General features: G+C 44.4%; 1 protein-coding gene across 9 annotated transcripts in view; it reads right to left on the reverse strand.

The window, feature by feature from the left end:
- PRKG1 (protein kinase cGMP-dependent 1) overlaps positions 1–20246 on the reverse strand; it is a 372326-nt gene that overhangs the window by 178255 nt on the left and 173825 nt on the right. The window lies entirely within an intron of this gene.

The raw sequence follows: 20246 nt of genomic DNA on the forward strand, positions 1-20246 counted from the left end.
TTTAACCTACACAGGGAAATAATTACCCACTTAATTGACTCATTTCTCATGAGCTCCAGAGGGCAATGATTGAACCAGGAGCAGGAGGGGAGGCAAGGCCAGGGTGGGAGTAGCAGCACAGGGAATTTGGGGGGTTTGTTTTCCTTTAAAAAGCTCCCATTCCAGGCAGCATGGCACAGTTCATATTTGGAAATCAAATATATTTTCGACATGTTGTGGAGGCTACTTTATTTCTATGAATTATTCTCCTGCAGGGGCAGAAAACACCAAAGTATTCTTCCTCTTGTCATGCTTTCTTTTAAAAAAAAATAAAATTATTTTATGGAAAAGCAGGCTCCTATAAATGAGACATCTGGCAACTCTGTTAAATACATTTTTTTTTTACTATACTTCCAATAATATTTTCTAGGTTTCTGAGGTGAAAGCCTGTTGTATTTTTGGGGTGCTCTGATGAAGAGAGGAACGATGAATCTGACTCCATGTTCTCAGAAGGCTAATTTATTATTTTATTATCTATAGTCTGTTAAAGAATACTGAACTATACTAAAGAATACAGAAAGGATACTTACAGAAGGCTAAAAAGATAATAATGAAAACTCATGACTCTTTCCAGAGTCTGACACAGTTTGACTCTGATTGGTCATTGACTCAAAATAATTCACGTGAAACCAATGTAACAATTCACATGTTGGGTAAACAATCTCCAAACACATTCCAAAGGAGCAAAACACAGCAGAAGCAAATCAGATAATTATTGGGGTTTTTTTTTTTCTCTGAGGCTTCCCAGCTTCCCAGTAGAAAAATCCTGGGCAAAGGGATTTTTCCAGAAAACATGAATGCCACAACAGCCTTTGTTTCTTCTGGAAAAGTCTAGTTATTCCCATCCTTAGGATTTGGTGCTAATCCCTCATGCACACCTTGCTCATTTCGCTTTGCTGCCAGAGGAGGGCTGGCACACCTGGAACCAGAGGCTGGGTCTTGCCCAGGGGTGTGAGCATCACTTTTGGGGCTCACAAGAATGAGGTGAGGGCAACATCAAATGGGGAAATGACAGCACAAAGGAACTGCTGTAGAAACTCCTAAACCAGCTGGAAATAAATGAAGAATTTCTCAGAATACAATGTGGAGGCATTTGGAGCAGCATCCACCCTGCTCCTTGCATAACTTCCCATCAGCTTGGGGAATGCTCAATTCCTGAGTGGCACTGGCACCTCATTATCCAATTAAAATGGCTTGCTTTTAACAAAGAAATAATGTTAGGATAAAAATGATTAGGTTAATGATTAATTTGAGCTGCTCATATATGAAACAGCTTTGCAATTAATTTGGGGAGGTTTGCACGTTTTAAGCTCCTCAGTGTAATTGTGACAAGTGGCATCGCTGGGGCTCATCTAATTAATTTGTTAATGTGAGCACAGGGGGGTCACCCCGTGCCACAAGTAACAGGGGAAATTATATCTATTTTTAAAGGAAAACAAACCACTCAGGAATAGTTTCCTGGCATCTCTTGTGTAGACAATGAGAGGGTTTTCCCCTTTCTACTGCTTCCATGGGAAGAGGAACACCTTGGACCTGATCAAACTAAGTGGTTTGATTTAATAGTGACATCAGTATCCCACGGCAGAACCAGCCAGCACAAATTCCCCAAGGGATTAACCTCTGGAAATGGCACTTCCAGGTCAAGCCTGGATTGTTTTACTAAGTTCAGTGTGAGATCCTCCAGGAGTGTTTGGAGGGGCTAAGCCATGTCCCCAAGTGCCACATCCACATGGCTTTGGACACCTGCAGGGCTGGGCACTGCAAAGCTCCCTGGGCAGCCCCTGCCAAGGCCTGAGCACCCTTTGCATGCAGAAATTGCTGCTGCTGTCCCAGCTGAGCCTCCCCTGGCCCAGCCTGAGGCCCTTTCCCCTTGTCCTGTCCCTGTTCCCTGGCAGCACAGCCCGACCCCCCCTGGCTGTCCCCTCCTGGCAGGGAGTTGTGCAGAGCCACAAGGGCCCCCTGAGCCTCCTTTGCTCCAGGCTGAGCCCCTTGACAGCTCCCTCAGCCCCTCCTGGTGCTGCTGGCATCCCTGCCATTCCTCCTGGATCCCACACTCCCAGAGCCTGCTCAGGGATGGAAAGCAGAATTGTTTTGCATTCCCCCTGCATCAGAGATCCCAGCTGTCAAACCCTCCGTGCCTGAGCTCTGCCTCTTTCCAGAGGTAACCAATTAATTTTATGGTGCCACTTGAGAGGGCTGGAGATGGAGTTACAGAGCATCTAATGATCAAAGAAAATAGTGAATGGCATAAATAGAGATGTCCTCCCATTCCTCATTCCCCCATTGAGATGCTTTCTAATGAAGGACACTTTCTAATAAAGGAGTCTCCAGACCTCCCTGGGAATGATCCCATTTTCATGTGAAAGGCACAAATACTGCATTTATCATCCCTGGTGACACTGACAGGGACAGGAGGTGCCTCTGTGCAAGCAAAAATACGAGAGGAGATGGGCTCTTCCTACTCCACACATCCCACTATTTAATGTTAAGTGGACAATGTCACCTGGGAGAACCATGAATGCACCCTGGGTGTTTTCAAGGTATAAGTGAGACTCCCAGGCTAGTTTGGGTTGAAAAGGAATTAAAGATCATCTATTCCTGCCCCCCTCATGGGCAGGGACAGCTTCCACTGCTCCAAGCCCCAAAGCCCAGCCTGGCCTTGGGCACTGCCAGGGATCCAGGGGCAGCCACAGCTGTGCCAGGGCCTGCCCACCCTGCCAGGGAACAATTCCTAATTCCCAATATCCCATCCAGCCCTGCCCTCTGGCACTGGGAAGCCATTCCCTGTGTCCTGTCCCTCCATCCCTTTGTCCAAAGCTGTGGGAGGAATGAGGTGTCCCCAGGGCTGCTGTCACTGTCCCTGGCCATGGCAGAAGAGGTGGCACTTCTCCCACAGCAGCACAAATGAGCTGTGAGCTGCAAGCTCCACAAGAAAATTCCATTTATTTCCAGAGACCACTTGGACCAAGGCACGACTGCAAATAAAAACCCCATCTGAGCTTGGTACTTCCTGCTGCAAATCCTGATTTATGAATATTGCTCTGCACAACCACTGCTAAAATGGCCCAGGGGTGCTAAACCAGGGGTGCATTTGCTCTACTCCTGGCTTTTTTAATTTGGGATTCATTTCCTCCAGGGAAAAGGAATGGTCCCTCTGAGGGTGATATTCCTGTGGCAAAGCTGCCTTTCCATTTTAAAGCCCATTTCTGACGTAAGGGATTGACTCATCCACACCTGTCCAGGGCATTTGAATGAATGAATGAGCCAGGAGATATTTGCCAAAAAATACACGTATTATTTGCCCAAAAATACATCTATCACCCTTCCTTCTGCACTCCTTCCATTTCAAAAATGTTCAGGAATTGTTTTTCCCACCTGCTTCCTGGGAAATAAGAAATCAAAGATTTCTGTCGTCACTGCTGCCTTCCAGTAGGATACAAGGAATTCTTTCCTAAAAATAAGTAACCTCAGTGGAAAAGTCCTGCCCAAGACTTTTTCTTTCAGAACAGTGAGCTTGGAAACTCTGGGAAATCCCCAAACTGTCGTTTTCCTGTGAAAACCATCATGCACAGATGGAGCAAGCCCATCAAATTTAGGATGGCAAGTGATTCCTATTCCCTGAGTGCTGCAGAGAAATGGAAGCCCATCCAGGAGGATTTGCCTTGAAAAAGGCTGTGGAAAGGGAAAAGCACTTTGGGAGTGGGAATTGAAACCTGTATTAATCAACAAAACCTTTAGGAGGTTTTCCCCATCTCTTTCATCTCTTTTCCAACATAAAAAAGTTCAAGGCCAGGTTGGATGGGGCTTGGGGAAACCTGGGATAGTGGAAAATGTCTCTTGTTCATGCAAGGGGTGGGAATGGAAGAGATTAAAGGTCTTTTCCAACCCAAACCATTCCAAATTTCTGGGATAAAACAGAAATTGCAATTGTTATTGGAGATGGGAAAGAACAAAAGGAGCCCCAGTCTGTACTTGGACTGCTTTAGGCTTTGGGTTTTGCCCTCCCCTCAGCAGAAGGGATTATACAACACTTCATGTTCTATTCTGTGCAACTCCACTGATTTTACACAACAACCCACTAAATATCCTAAATGAGAAATCTGAAGCTTCCATGAGGGATTTGAGCAGCCAGCTGCTGGGGAAGCTGAAATTATTTGCAAATATTCAGCTTGTGAGGGATTTTAACAGTTGTTCTCAGCCAAACAACTCCACACAGCTCCACAAAATCCAAGCTGCAGGATCCTGACCTGCTCCCCCAAATCATCTGGGTCACCCTTTAGGGACTAACACAAGGTTAATTATTAGTCCATCACTCACTTATCAGCACATTTTCTCATCAGAAACCCTTCATCTGTTGTTACCTGCCTGCAATGGAAATATTTTGAGCAGTATAAAGTCCCCACACCAGTATTCCCAAAGTCTTTTATTGCTGAAAGCAATGGTTTAGAGGGAATTCCTTATATAGATTAATATTTACTGCAAAATCTCTAAATACAACCCTATTTCTCAGCTATACAGGGATGGAACACCCAAAATATTCCATAAATGCTTTCTCTTCCCAAGCTGCCTTCAAGCCAAGCAGAACCCCTCCTATTTCAACACTGTTCTGTTTTCTACCACCACATTTATTTGCACTGTTTGAAAAATATTTCCCTGGGATGAGCAATATTTTGGATCTCATGTCAACAGAAGAATATTTTCAGCCTAATTACAGGAATTCTTACAATTTATAGAAGCAAACCAAGTCATTAGCCTAGAATTTTATCCATCTAAACTGGGTTGTGTTAGGAAGTTAAATTCAATTATCTTTTTTTGATAACAGATTAACTGAGGGATCAGGGCAACTAATGAAATACTTAATGAACAGGATTTAAAGAGCTGAGGCAAAAAAGGAAAAGGAATCAGGTGAACCAAAGCCACTGGAGATGTACTGAACAGGAATGGAAATTTTGCTTATTTTCCCCATGGAAATTTAATCCCCAGACTGATGTGACCACAGGATGGTGGACAGAGCTTCGTCAGCTGGGGAGATCCTGGAACTGCTGCTCCGTGTCCCCAAAACCTCATTGCTGTGCTGAACCTCAAGATCAGGGCTTCCAGAGGCCACCAGAGCTTGGATCTCCATGGATCATCATGGATCACTGTCAAACACAATGGATCATGATGGATCATCAATAAATCACCATGGATCACAGTCAGTCATGATGGATCACCATGGCTCACTGTCAATCACCCTGGATCATCATGGATCAACATGGATCACCATCAATCACGATGGATCACTTTCCACCACCATGGATCACAGTCAGTCATGATGAATCACCACCGGTCACCATGGATCACCGTCAATCATGACAGATCACCATGGATCACTGTCAATCACCATGGGTCATCATGGATCACCATCAGGCATGATAGATCACCATGGGTCATCACCAATCACAATGGATGACATGGATATCACAATCACTGCATCGATAGACACCATGGGTCATCATAAATCACCATGGATCACTGTCAATCATGATGGATCACCATGGATTACCATCAATCACAATGGATCACTTTCAATCACCATGGATCACAGTCAGTCATGGTGAATCGCCATGGGTCATCATGGATCACCATGGATCACTGCCAATCGCCATGGGTCATCATGGATCATCATCAGTCATGATGGATCACCATGGATCACTGTCAACCATGATGGATGATCATGGATCACCATCAGTCCAGATGGATCACCATGGATCATCATAGATCACTGTCAAACACCATGGATCCCCATGGATCACTGGGTTCTACAAGGAAGTGGATGATTCTCTGTGCAAATCAAGTTTGTTCCAGGGTGGATCATTTGTGCTGGTCCCCAAGGACCTAAACAGGTCACATTGTCACCAAAGCCCAGTGGGACACCCAGCCACCCACCACCAGCCTCAGCCAAAGAAATGTCATGGAATCCTGGAATGGTTTGGGTGGGAAGGAAGCTTAAAGCCCATCCAGTGTCACCCCTGCCATGTGCAGGGACACCTTCCACCATCCCAGGCTGCTCCAAGCCCCAAAGTCCAGCCTAGCCTTGGGCACTGCCAGGGATGCAGGGGCAGCCACAGCTGCTCTGGGCACCCTGTGCCAGGGCCTGCCAGGGAACAATTCCTAATTCCCAATATCCCATCCAGCCCTGCCCTCTGGTACTGGGAAGCCATTTCCCCTTGTACAGAGTCTCTCCCCATCTTTCTTCTTGGCTCTTTCAGGCACTGGAAGGCCACATTTTGGTCACCCCAAAGCTTCTCCTCTCCAGCTGAACAATCCCAGCTCTCCCAGCAGAGCTGCTCCATCCCTCTGGAGTCCCTCATGGCAGATGGAGCTGAACGTGCCACACTCAAACACAAGGATGAAGCCACAGAGGAACCTGTGGGTGGCCAGGGAGCAAAATCTGGGACATTCCACTGGGACACAAGGACAGCATCAACTGAAGCAGGAATTCTGCTCCATCCCACCTTTTCTTTGGTAATTTTGCTGTAACACCCCACTGGAGAGGCTGATCTGTGGCTCATTCCCATCATTCCCACACATCCCACTCAGTGCACCAGGGACCCTCAGAGCCCACATGCAGGAATTCCCGAGGGGAATGCCAATCTCCAAAGGGGACTCAGAGCCACTCTCCTATTCAGGATTTTTGAGCTTCTTGACCTAAATGTATGAAAAACACTCATATTTAGGTCTCCTTCCCAAAAAACTTCTTGCCCTGCTTTCTCCTGAAAGCTCTTGGGGAACTGCTTGGTCTTTTCTGTGACTCCAGCTCTGGGTAGCCCAATTTCCACTGCTTCCTTCCCGTGCACACATCTCCAACAGGAGGACAGATAAAACAAAATAAACTTATTATTATTACTAAATAACCCACTGTTTAAACAAACTGGGCTTCCCACCACATGCCAAACTGGCGGGAAGGCCAGTTTGTTTAGCCAGTGGGTTATTTAGTAATAATAATTAATTAATCTAATTGATTTATTATTTAATTATTTATTATTTAGTAATAACAATTAATTAATTAACCAAAAGCTGCAGGCCTCCAGATGCTCTGGGAAATTAAAAATCTGCTAAAACCATGTGTAAAACGGAGAGATAAAAGCAGGTAAGCTCCCACAGCCCAGAATATTGTTTGTCCTGGTATCAGGAGCTGGCCAGCCAGTCCTGTCTCACTGGGATCATTTTGCAATTTATCTGCCAACAGCACAAAACCAGAAAAGTCACTTGGGGGGTCTGGCAGCCAGGCTGGGCTCCCTCCCTTTGTGCATCACTGGCTGCAGCCTCTGCTGCTCCCAGCAGTTATCCCAGCAGCTGGGGTAAAACAGCTAAAAATACAGGATTTGTCATCCCAAAGTGAATCACTGGAATCACTTGGAAAGATGCTGAATGCAAAGCTAAAGAATTAAAGCATGAAGGCAAGCACAGCTCTGCACATGTGCACAGAGAGGGTCAGGTTTGCAACCTTGACACAGAGCGCAGGGAAAATCCATCTCTCATTAACAAACTCATTCACATGACACCCTCTGCTCCTTTTTTCCCTCTCACGTCTTCATTTTCCTGTTGCCTCACAAGACACCATTGCCATTGCTGCAAATATAAGGCACAAGCAGATTCAGAATCACAAAATCTCAGAATGGTTTGGGTTGGAAAGGACCTTAAATCCCATCCAGTGTCACCCCTGCCATGGACAGGGACACCTTCCACTGTCCCAGGCTGCTCCAACCTGGCCTCGGGCACTGCCAGGGATCCAGGGCCTGCCCACCCTCCCAGGGAACAATTCCTAATTCCCAATATCCAATTTAAACACATTAAACACATACAATTTAAATCCATTCCCCCTTACCAGGAAACAATGCTATGACACAAGAAGTTGGCATAGCCATAAAACCACCTTAAGGAAAACTGTGGATTAATTTCTCTGTGCACTCAGAGAAATAAATTCTGGGCTGTCTTCTGATGATTTGTTGTATTTTAAATATACAGGCTCATGCAGTGTAATTGGTCGTGGCGTATTTTGCATGATGAACACAACAAATTGGCTTTTGTGGAGCTGTTCCAAGCAGTTGTTCAAGACAAAAAAAGTAATTAGTGAAAGCAGCGATTAGTGACAAACTAAATGGGGAAAAATGGTTTTAACCAAATCTACTGTGAAATCTGCACCACACAATGTTACTGAAGCCTCTTGGATTCCAGTTCCTTCCCAGGACTTGTTGAATTGCCATTGCATATAAACACTCACAGACCACTGTGTGTGAATAACAGTTTAAAGAACAAAATGAACCATTTGCATGGGAATTGAGAGCATTGACTTTGTGACCAGACAATTTTCAGCCCATTTTAATATCCACTTTATAAACACAGGCTTTGCAGAGAGTTTAAGAAAAGCAATTCAGACTGGAAAATTGTTTTTATAAAACAGAGCTCATAGGCAAAAAGGTATGAGTTTATATTATATATAAATTATTGAATCAGGGAAAGGCTGGAGTAGGAAAGAACCTTAAAGTCCATCTCATCCCACCCCTTGCCAAGGGACCCCTTCCACTGTCCCAGGCTGCTCCAAGCCCCATCCAACCCAGCCTTGGACCCTTCCAGGGATCCAGGGGCAGCCAGAGCTTCTCTTCCCCAGGCTGAACAATCCCAACAAATCTAAATTTCTCAGCACCAAACATAAAATAATCTCCACACAACATCAATGCACAGGATTTAAAATGGGACCATCCTCTCCCTGTTTGCCAAGATAAACCATCCATAGGGTTGTGTATCAGCAAGGAATTCTTTCCTCTGACAAATAGAGCCTGGAATTGCATTGCATCACCTTGGAGCTTTACAGGCTTATTCCAGACAGGCAAAAGCCCTTTGTTGGTGTGTGCTCAAACTTCCTGCCCACATATGGAACCTCTCCACAGGTCCCAAAATCCCCATTCCCCAGCACCCACCTGTTGTATTTTTGGGGTGCCCCAATGAAGGGAGGAATGATGAACCTGACTCCATGTTCTCAGAAGGTTAATTTATTTTAAGATACTATATTATATTAAAGAATACCAAACTAAACTATACTAAAGAATAGAGAAAGGATACTTACAGAAGGTTAAGAAGATAATAATGAAAACTTGTAACTCTCTCCAAAATCCCAACACAGCTTGGCCCTGATTGGCCAATAAGTCAAAACAATTCACATGAAACCAATGAAACAATCACCTGTGGGTAAACAACCTCCAAACACATTCCAAAGCAGCAAAACACAGGAGAAGCAAATGAGATAAGAATTGTTTTCCTTTTTCTCTGAAGCTTCTCAGCTTCCCAGAAGAGAAATCCTGAGTGAAGGGATTTTTCCAGAAAATATGACGGTGACACCCATCCCTTCTGTTTCCAGCACACACCTCACAAGGGCAAAAGGAACAGGAGGAAAAGGTGGATGCAAAGCCAGAAGTTATCAAGGAGAGTTTGGACAGAGTGGGATTGTTGGGGTGTCTGGGCAGGAGCAGGAGTTCGACTGGATCATCCTGTGGGTCATTCCAGCTCAAGATATTCCAATTCTACAAAAGAATTTATTGCATGGATGTGACAATCAGCTTTTAATGCTGATCAGAACAGTTCCCAAAGAGAGCAGAGAGAAGCTGAACAAGCCTTTCCCAAGGGATTTATTCCCAAAGCCTCACAAGCCTTTCCTAATGGATCTATTCCCAAAGCCTCACCTGGAAATCACCCCTTCATTATTCAAGGCCTGAACATGTGATAAGGAGCCAGGATTAACTCCTGCAGGATATAAATGCCCAGCCTATCCCAAACCATTCAGAATTCCTCCACTGGTGTCATGACAGGAAGACTTTGTACATCCAGCTGTGCTGTTTGTCCAAGCCTGTGGAATCTTTGCCATTCCAATACGCAAAAATCTCTTGGGGATGTGGAAATTACTGCAGAATCACTGATGAGTTCAGATGTCTTTGGACTCAGAAAAAGTGAATTTACAGCAGTGATTCACAAGATGCTTTTCCATACAGTGAGAAAAACTAATTATTACTGCACTGAAATTCATCACTGTCATCAGAATTAATGGAGTTTGAGGAGCAGTGAAGTCACCCCGAGATGTTGCCTTAATTATCCCGTCAGTCTTTAGGAGCTTCAGTCTCTGCAGTGGTTAATAAAGGTTAATGCCTCTCCTATTCCGGAAATATTACATGCAACCTGACAAATATTCCAGGAAAATAAGTTAGAGAAGCTGCAAAATAACTCCACATTACAACCCAATTCATCCACAAAAGGTCTCCCAGACAGGCCACTCTCCTCAGGAGGGCTGGCAGGGGCTGACTATTAATGTAGTTAACCTTTACAGGCTTCTAAAATTCCTGATTTTAGAAAATGTGGACTTGAGTGGCTGAGAATTGCAGCTCCAGGATTGCTGGGGTGTTTCCAGTGGACTCTGGAATGGATCAGATGGTGGAATCTCAAAATGGCATCAGGCAGCTTGAGGGAATTTGGGGTGTAACAGGACCAGCACATTCCTCAACTCAACAGAACATCTGGGATTAGGAATATTTCCCCCTCTTTCACTAAGGAAACCTTTTGGAGACAGGGATCCCAACAACAAATCACTCTTGTGTCCCTAACATGGCAGGGGTGGGAGTGAGCTGAGCTTTAAGGTCCCTTCCCACCCAAACCATTCTGGGATTCCATGATATTTGTGAGGATGTGACACCAGCCTCAAACCTCAACAGCAGGCAGAGAATAAATAACATTTTACCAAGGTTAAATCCTCCTAGATGGGGATGCAGCTCTGAAGCTCCCAAAACCACCAATGCCTGTTCCTGTCCCAGCACCAAAGCACTGGTGACCCCAGAATTGGACCAACAATGACATTTTACTTGTGGGGGACTATATGTGCACATCTCCAGCAGCCTGGAACACTTGGGTTTGGAGGAATCCACAGCAGTGTGTATCAGCTCTCTGCCCCCAGCACACCAGGAATTCCAGAGGTGATTAAAAGACATTAACGTTGCTCCAGGCCTAATGTGAGGGCTGAGAGCAGACACACAATGAATTCACAATGCTCATGGCCCACACAAACCCACAGCAGTTCATTAGCTACAACAGAACATTTTAAAAAAGAGAGAAAGAATATGGAAATGAGTGTTTCTTTCCACAAGGAATCATTTCTTTCCCAAGTTATGCTGTTGAAGGATAAACTGATATTAGAGGACAAAGCTGGGAACACTTTGCCTTTATCAAATTAAAGCAATTACAAACTGTTTATAAAGATGCTTTCATAACATTAGTTTTGTTCTCAGAAAAAGAAGACTTAATTTGCAAACTAAGCTGGAAAATTAAGATTGGCTCCTCCAAATTTACCATCCTCCAAAAAAACCTCACTGCCTGACAAACTGCTCAGTCTTCCTGGTTGATCTCAGCTGCAAACCTTCCCCAGAGGAATTTAAAAGTGCACATTTTCAATGGGTCTCTGCCACCTCTCCATCTTCCCAGCACAGAGAGGAGGCTCCAGGGAAACCTTAAAGCACCTTCCAGTGCCAAAAGGGAGATTGTAAAAAAGAGAGAGAGGGGACTTTTTCCATGGTTAGATAGTGATGGGATGAGGGGAAGGGTTCTGAATTAACAAAAAGGAGATTTTTGGGATATTGGGGAGGAACTGTTCCCTGGCACAGGGTATCCACAGCCCCTGGATCCCTGGCAGTGCCCAAGGCCAGGCTGGACAGGGCTTGGAGCAGCCTGGGATAGTGGAAGATGTCCCTGCCCATGGCACTGGATGGGATTTAATGTCCCTTCCAACCCAAACCACCCTGGGATTTTATTAAAATGTTTGAAAAAGCCACATCCATCACAAACCCATTGATGTCTGGGGTTTTACTAGGTGGTGGAATGGCACCAGAGCATCTCTGTGATGAACACATCCATGTGCTGGAGTTACACCAATTTATCTGGGAAGTGACTGTGACAGTGCTCACAGGGGTCCCAGGATGAGGGAAGAGACGAGGATCTGACTCCATGTTTCAGAAGGCTTGATTTATTATTTTATGATATATATTACATTAAAACTATACTAAAAGAATAGAAGAAAGGATTTCATCAGGCTAGCTAAGAATAGAATAAGAAAGAATGATAACAAAGGTTTGTGGCTCAGACTCTCTGTCTGAGCCAGCTGACTGTGATTGGCCATTAATTAGAAACAACCAACATGGGCCAATCACAGATGCACCTGTTGCATTCCACAGCAGCAGATAACCATTGTTTACATTTTGTTCCTGAGGCCTCTCAGCTTCTCAGGAGGAAAAATCCTAAAGAAAGGATTTTCCATAAAAGATGTCTGTGACAAGTGACCCCAGCAGTGCAGGATTCAGGAGCACCCACCACGAATCCGGCAAGAATGGAACCACTGTTTTCCAGGCACTAATGAGAAAGTCATTAAAACAAACATTAAAGCAACCCCAAGGGGCACTGTGCTAATGAGCCTGCTTGCTTCCATGCCTGGCTTTACAGCTATTTTTTCATACATTCCCATTGAAGAGCTATAGAATATATTCCCATTCCCACTGGAATGCAGCACATCCCTGCTTTTCTCCTGCCTAAATGCCAAAAGCAGCTGAAGGAGAGCCTGCCATGCCAGCTGCTCCTGGGGCTCTGGATTACCAGGGTGTGATCATCCTGTGCAGCTTATCCCATCCCAGACCTGCCTGCAAGCTCATTCCACACAAATATTTATGGCAAACCTTGAAGGAAATAAGTTTGCAAGGGGTTAATCAGGAAAAAATACATTATCACTGATGGCTTTTGTTAATAACCAGGAGGAAATGAGGGCACAGCAAAGCCTGGGAGCCTCACAGTTTCTTGCAGTGGCTGATGGAGTGATGAAGCATTTTATTCACCCACAATTAAGGGGGATTATTTCAGTAATGAAGCAGGAGTTGAATATCAGCTGTTACATACAACCATCATCATCTTCCTGGACTTGCAAGGAGGATTTCTTTTAAACCCCAAAAAACTCTGCAGTAGCAGCAGCCAAAACAAGATTATCTCCTTTCTCAGTGCTCCATAAAGCTGGGGAATTACTGAGTCTTTTTAGATATTACAATGTTTGTCAAGCAACAATTAAAAACGCACCAGCGATTAAGCAAACACCATAAAGCTTTTACAATTCATTTGAAGCAGGCAAATATTTGTGCAGCCAAATAAAAAAAATCCCAACCAAAGAACTAACACTGAAGTATTTGTCTCTCTGAAGATTCAAAATCCTTCATTTTGAAATTGGATTTTTAAAAACTCCCTTTAAGACTCCAAGGCTGTCCAACCTGGCCTTGGGATATTTCCAGGGATGGGGCAGGCACAGATTTTTTTTGTTCCATCACAAAGCTGTCATCAGCAATGGCAAATAAATAATTATTACTTGTATTTACAGCCATACAGTGCTGATGGGATGGGATAAACCAGCCCCTTCCCAGGAAGTTGCCAATCTCAGGCACATAAATTCAGAGTATCCCAATTTTTCAGACTGTGCTAAAGGATAGGAAGGGCTTATCCAAAGTCAAGCTTCCAGAACAAAGCAGAAATCACAGCTCAATCTGAAGCTGTGAGCTTCACTCCAGGTGTATTTTTCCCTCCAATAAAAGGAAATTTCCATCCCCTGGCAAAGGTGGGACAATGGGGATGAGCTCTGCAGGGCCCCTGATGTCCCCACCCAAATGGGCCATATCCAAAAAGCTCCCAGTCTGAAGCAGGAGAGCACTTTAAAGCTGTTAAATCTTCCCCAAACACCACAACACAGAATAAAGAGGATTTTAAACACTTTTCCCTCTTTTGTCACCACTAGCTGCAGCAGCCCTGAGCGCTCTCCCCATTCCCATGTGCTCCCCTCCCTTCTCCCAGCACGTGTTTATCCAGCTGTAGGGAAAAATATCACCCAAAGGAGGGTTTAACATTTATGGGGGGTTAATGGTTAACCCAGCGTCCTTCCCAAAGCTGCTCCTGTGTCCCTGGGCACTGAGGTGTGCTCTGGAATAACAGGACATGGACACTGCTCCACCTCAGGAGATGCTCTTGGAGAGGTTTAGGTTGGACAGGAAGGAAAACTTTTCCAAGCAGGTGTCCTGCTGGAAGCCTGGTTGCTGAGAATTTTGGACTTTCTGTGTTAACAAACACTGACCCCCAAGAGAACACTGAGGCCATGGAGAAGAATTCCAAAATTAAATTACAGAACTGGAATTATGGGCGTGGAGTTTGAATAGAAGCGTGTAATATCATATGATGAGAAACTTTAAGGTTTTGGAATATAGTAATATACATAGCAGGACAGAAGTTTTAAGGCAGAAGCTAATCCTCCTTCTTCATGAGTTTGGGTGGTTTTGTGTAATTGGACAAAAAAGTCCTCAGTGCAGAGCACAAGTTAGTTATTAATTTAAAAGTAAAAATAATTTGTGTCATTTCTTAATTAAACAGTTTATCCTTAAAAAAAAACTTGTGTAGAAAGAGATGCGTGTCTCCATTTTTAACTCATTAAGAGTAGATTACTGTAGAACTCCCAGTTCATGAAACTGTAATATAAATAAGAACTAATAAACAGCTAAGTCCAAACAAAAAAATACCATCTCACACATTCAATCCCAACCTCAAAAAAAAAAAAACACAACAAAACAACAGGGAAGTGCCTGATTACCACAAGCAGAGCACCTGAGTTCCTGAGTTTCCCCTTCACACACAAAGTCACTTCCTTAAATGAGCTCAACACCTGAATTCCCTCAATTTTTCCCAAGAACAAAGCCAACTGTGCTGTGCTAGCAGACAGTATCTGATAAAAACAAATCTGTTTTTGGGATCTCTCACAATGCAAGAATCACAGCAGTGCTCAGAAGTGGTGAAGGATCACAAAAGCAGAAACAGAAGAAATTTGAAGCACAAAAACAACACTGAAGAGGCTCAGGAGACTCCCCAAATAGGGAATACAGGATCCAAGCAGATCTAAACTGCATTAAAGTGGCGAATGTGCCTGCCCAAGGAGGGAATGGGGGAGAGGAACATGCCAGCAGTGTCTCTGCTGTGGGCACTCGGGTGTATCTGGGGCTGGGGACATCAGAAACGGGGCTGGTGACACAGACAAACCCACCACGTGGCATTTTCACACCCACTCAGGCAGCTCCTGTGACCCTCATCAGCCAAAGAAAATCCAAGTTTAACAGACAGGCTGCGAGTTGGGCGCACTGTGTGAATTCAATCAGCCTCTGCTCCTGCCCTCGGCTACAGATAAGTCAGGCAGAGCGACCTCAGAGCTGAAAAACAAACACAAGAAATCGAGACAATCCTATTTCTTCAAAGGCAGCCAGGGTTTTGCCTTGTTCAGATCTCTTCAGATGTCTGGAGTTCACCTCAATTCCCATCGAAAAACACCAATCCAGGGTGTCCAGGCCATGTCAGAGGAAAAGACAAGACAGCTTTAAGGTGGCACCTGCACCTTCTGCTGTCTGCATGGACTACCCTAAGAAAAACAATGAACTAACAAAACATAGCCGAGCCTCTCCCCAGGCTCCTCATTGCTGCAGTTAATTAAAAAATAGACACTATTTAAATCTCATTTCCTCCAGCTGGGTGTCAGGCACAGGCTGCAAAGGGCAGAGCTTCAGCAAACCCATTTCAAACACTGCTGGCTTTGATATTGTGGAGTAAAGGCTTTTGCAAATAACTTCAGAGGAGGGAATGCAGTTGTCAACATTGCTGTTGTCTGGATGGGTTTTATTGCAGCCTAAAGATAAATAAAAGCTTCCATTCCCAGTCCATTCCCAGAGAAGATACAATTCATGAAATATAATGAGTTTTTCAAACGTGCAATACAGAGAACTTGTTTGGTGCCTTCTTGTTTAATTAAAAAGCCTATCTGCAGTTTTGTCAATTTATTTGGCATCCAAATGCTTTTAACACTGGCACTTCAATACTATGAAATCCATCTTGGCCAGGGAACTTCAGATAAATGCAAGTAAACTCCAGCCCTCTTCAACATTCCAAACTGGGGAAATACTGGCACTGTCAGGAGATGTCCCAGGAAGGGCTGGAGGTGGCACTCAGTGCTCTGGGCTGGGGACAAGGTGGGCACAGCTTGGATTTGATGATCCTGAAGGTCTTTTCCAGCCTCAGTGATTCCATCATTCCATTATTATTGGAGCTATTAATATTCCATCAATTTGGTTATTGCTCCATCATTGCCACGAGCAAATGGATTTAAGGTCACACAGGGAATACCATGGAGGAGATCTCTGCTTTTATGGACAGCAGGAAAGGCAGCTTGGGGTGGCTTCATGTCAGCAAGGAGCTTCTAAAAGTGGCCCAACAAAACAGAAGGCAGTGGTGGCTTTGGTTCTGAAACAGAACTTGATCAGTTCTGGGCCTGTCTTGGTGCCAAGTGCCCTTTTGTTCCCCAATTACCACCAGGAAATAATCTAGAGTGAGAAATTTCAAATAACATGGGGCAAACCCAGCCCATGTGGTGCCTGTTGCTTTTTAATCACATGTCACTGAGCCCATAAATTAATATTTATGGCAAATATTCCATCGCATCCCCTTGTTTATCAAACTCTGCCCAAAGCAAAGCTTCACTGTCAACAGCAAAGTTCAGTCACCTCATTTCTCACAGCTGCTCTGGCCATATTTCAAACATCAGCAACATTTTCAGTGACATCGATAAAAAGGGATGAAATGGGAGCTTTTATGAACTAATTATCTGACATCTGCTATTAATATTAACTAATTCTTCAAGAGTTGCACAGAGAAAGCCATCATCTCCTTATAACCATGGTTAAGTGATGAGAACTCAGCTCAATCCACTCTGCAATTAAATCAACGTGGAAAATAGCAACAAAATTATTTCCACAAGTATTCCAGAACAACAGAAACACTTCATTTCCCTGGAATGGTGATCACCCTCCTTCTACATCAGACACAACAAACAGGCCTTTGTTATTTATTGTTAATTTATCTGCTTGGCCATACAGGTCTATGGGGTTTTTCAACATGGATTTAACACTGGAAGTTTTTCTCATAAATAAATACCCAGTCTTAAAGCTGCTCACAATGCCAGAACCTCCAGATGGAAATGAGGAGCCACAGAAATGCCATCCTGAAGATGCTCCTGAAGAAGAGAGGGGAGGAAAAAACTCCTGCTACACCTTGTCCATTGTCCTCAACATCATTTTCTCATTATCATCCCCTTGGAGGAATAATCCAATCCCATTTTGTCACATTACTTGCAAGACCTGTAAAGGTCACAGTAAAATACAGGCAGTGGAGGGGTGAGTTTAAATTACATTCTTCCAGGATATATCCATTTATATTCCATTTATCTCCCACCAGGCACACCAGACTGGCTGGGCCAGCCCGGGTTTCTTATCTCCATGTAATATCAGAGAGATTTTAATCAAACAGTTGAGTATCTAAAAGTCAACTTCCTTGCAAAGTGTGTTTTAAGGAGAGCTGAACAAACTTTACCCTGGCTCCTGTAATTGTTGCAGGAGAATATCTAAAAGCAAAATCCTTCTGCAAGGTTTTTAACGAGTCTCTGCAGTTTTAATTGGCAACTCGCTGCTGCCTCATTTTCCCCCACAAATTATCCATGTTACCAAGCTCCTCAGAAAGTTCTGTCATTCCTGGGGCTGCAGCAAGCAGTGCAGAGCTCTCCCTTAAAACAAAAACCAGCAGTTGAAAATTCAAACTCATCCAGGCTTGGCAAGGAGAAGCCGAGCTCCCGCCTTAATCCCTCTGTGCCGCGCAGGGTTTTGTACAATTAGTGCAGCTGGCAAGCACAGCAGCTTGAGGGACTCTTGTGCTGCCTTTTGAGGGCCAGCAGAAGGATTTACATAATTTAGAGTTTAATAACTTCAGCCTCTGCTTGCTTTTTATTATTTTTTTTTTTTGCTAGTAGTTCTCCTGAAAGCACAAGCTGGCGTGGAGTGTAACTCCCCTGAAATCGTCAGCCTCGCACAGAGATGTTTCTAAGGGATGGTTTTGTTTGAATTTTGCCCACAAGAGAATCTATTTCAGGTGTTACACCACTTCTAAAAATCAGCAGAACATCCTTAGAGGATGGAGAATCTGCTCCTTCCACAAATCACCTGCAAAAATCTGTTCCACACATTCTGTAAGAGAAATGAGACTTCTGCACAGTATTAACAGCAGATTAATTTCACTTCCTCCCACATCTTGTTAGCAAAATGAAGAATCACAATGTTTTAAACACAACCCAAATTCAGCTGGGGCGATTTGTGTCTTTATCTTTTTTTGCTGACCTCTCATAGCCCTTTTTTCCAACCATGTCTCTAAAAACAGAGGATCAGAGACATCATTTTCTGTGTAGCCACAAGTGATGTTTTCCTCATTCTGAACCTAATTATTTGTTAGAATCAGGGAGAAAAGTCTGTGGTTCTGCTTTGAATGGCAAGCAGCATCCAGGTTTGCATGCAGGCACTTGAGATCTCTGGATAATCAATACAGAGAGAGGGAGAAATTACTGCTGATTTGGATTTCACTGAGTGTGCAATGGAAGGGGATCTGTGAACATCAAGGAGTCAGAAAACCTTGACAATTCCACACTTGGAGCAGACTGGCCAGCTTCTACCAGAAAAAGCCAACAAAAAAAAACCCAAACCCCACTAATATCTGGAAATGTAAAGCAGAATAACAACACAAAAATCAGATGTCAAAAACTGTACATTTATCTTAAAATAAGGCAACGTGTGAGGAGATGTGTCCCTGCCTTCCCTGGTGCTCCTCAACACCCAAGGGTTTGGGTTCTTCCCATGCCCTGCTTGAACTCCAACCCCACCCTGCTTTTATTTAAGACTGCAATGACAGGGAAAGAAAAATATTAATAGTGCTCCTGGGGCAGGCTTTTCAAAGCCCTGGATTGCCTTATTAAAGAGGTCATTATGAGACAGGAGTCAGATCAGAATGATTAAATTTTAATGTCTCCTAAATTCTGTTGCAAAGACAAAGCCCTTCCTGCAGTGATTTATAGCTGAAGTTTGCTCCTGCAGAGTGAGCACAAGCTGAAGAGCCCGTGTACACTAACAGTGAGTAATGACACTAAAATCTTTATTATTTACAAACCAAAGCCAGGGTACACATATAACCCAGTTCCAGCTGGAGATGTCAACTCAGCTGACACCTCATTATGGCCCAGCTGTAACACAGAGCTCCACACCCACATAAATCCATCCTTCACAGCCTTTGCTGCAGCTTCATCCTCAGAAAGCAGCACTTAATGTCCTCCTAATGAACTACAAGGCAGGCCCATCAAAACACGCTCCTGACACCCTGGAGATGATGGAAAGCTCTCTCCTGAAAATTGGGAAGCCCTGAGAGTTCCTCCAAATGGATGGTGCTCCCTAACAGTTCTCCACCACCAGTGCTGAGTGTCTGTTCCCACTACAATCACCAATTTTATTTCTCCCAAAATAAACCTTGGAATGATCCAATGAAGTATCTACCACCACCACTCACCTTTCTAGGGATTTAGCACATTTATTGCTCATTTCCCAAAGGAACAAGCAGGTGTTTGAAGCTGTGTTGGACCAGCTAAGTTGATGCCCAGAGGGGATGCGAGCACCTCCACACCCTGAGCTCAATCTCTGTGAGCTGCAGCAGCTCCCCAAGCTCATTGCAGCCCAAACTGCACTGATCTGTGCCCTAACCACAGAGAAAATTCCTCCAAGTCCCTTGCTGGCCCTGGGAAAGGGATTAAAACCTAGCAGAACTCACAATGGTGCCAAGAAAGGAACAAGGGACACCGATTCCTTTTCCTTGAGGCAAGGATTCTCTGAGTAGTGACCATACTCCTGTCCCCAGTTTAACCAGGACAAAGGGATTTGGGATGTGCCAGTCTGGATGTTTGCAGAGAGGTGTGTGAGGGCATGGAAAAGGCAGCAAGGGGAAAAAATACAGAAAACCTGCAGTGGGAGTGCCTTGCACAAGCAGGTGGGAATAGCACAGGAACAGAGTGGTTCTGTGGGATTCCACCCAGCTGCCCTCCAGCTCTGCATTCCTAAGGGGAGCTAAACAACAGCCAACCCCTCGCTGCCTTTTCTAGGCTGTGACCTTTCTCTCTGCTCTTCCCAGCCTTCCCCAGCTGTATTTATCACACAAACCTGCTGCTTCCCTGAATTTCCACCCTCACCTGACGTCCCCAGCACTTGTGA

The sequence above is a fragment of the Zonotrichia leucophrys genome, chromosome 6 (assembly GCF_028769735.1).
Source record: "Zonotrichia leucophrys gambelii isolate GWCS_2022_RI chromosome 6, RI_Zleu_2.0, whole genome shotgun sequence".
In the NCBI taxonomy this organism is placed as follows: Eukaryota; Metazoa; Chordata; class Aves; order Passeriformes; family Passerellidae; genus Zonotrichia; species Zonotrichia leucophrys.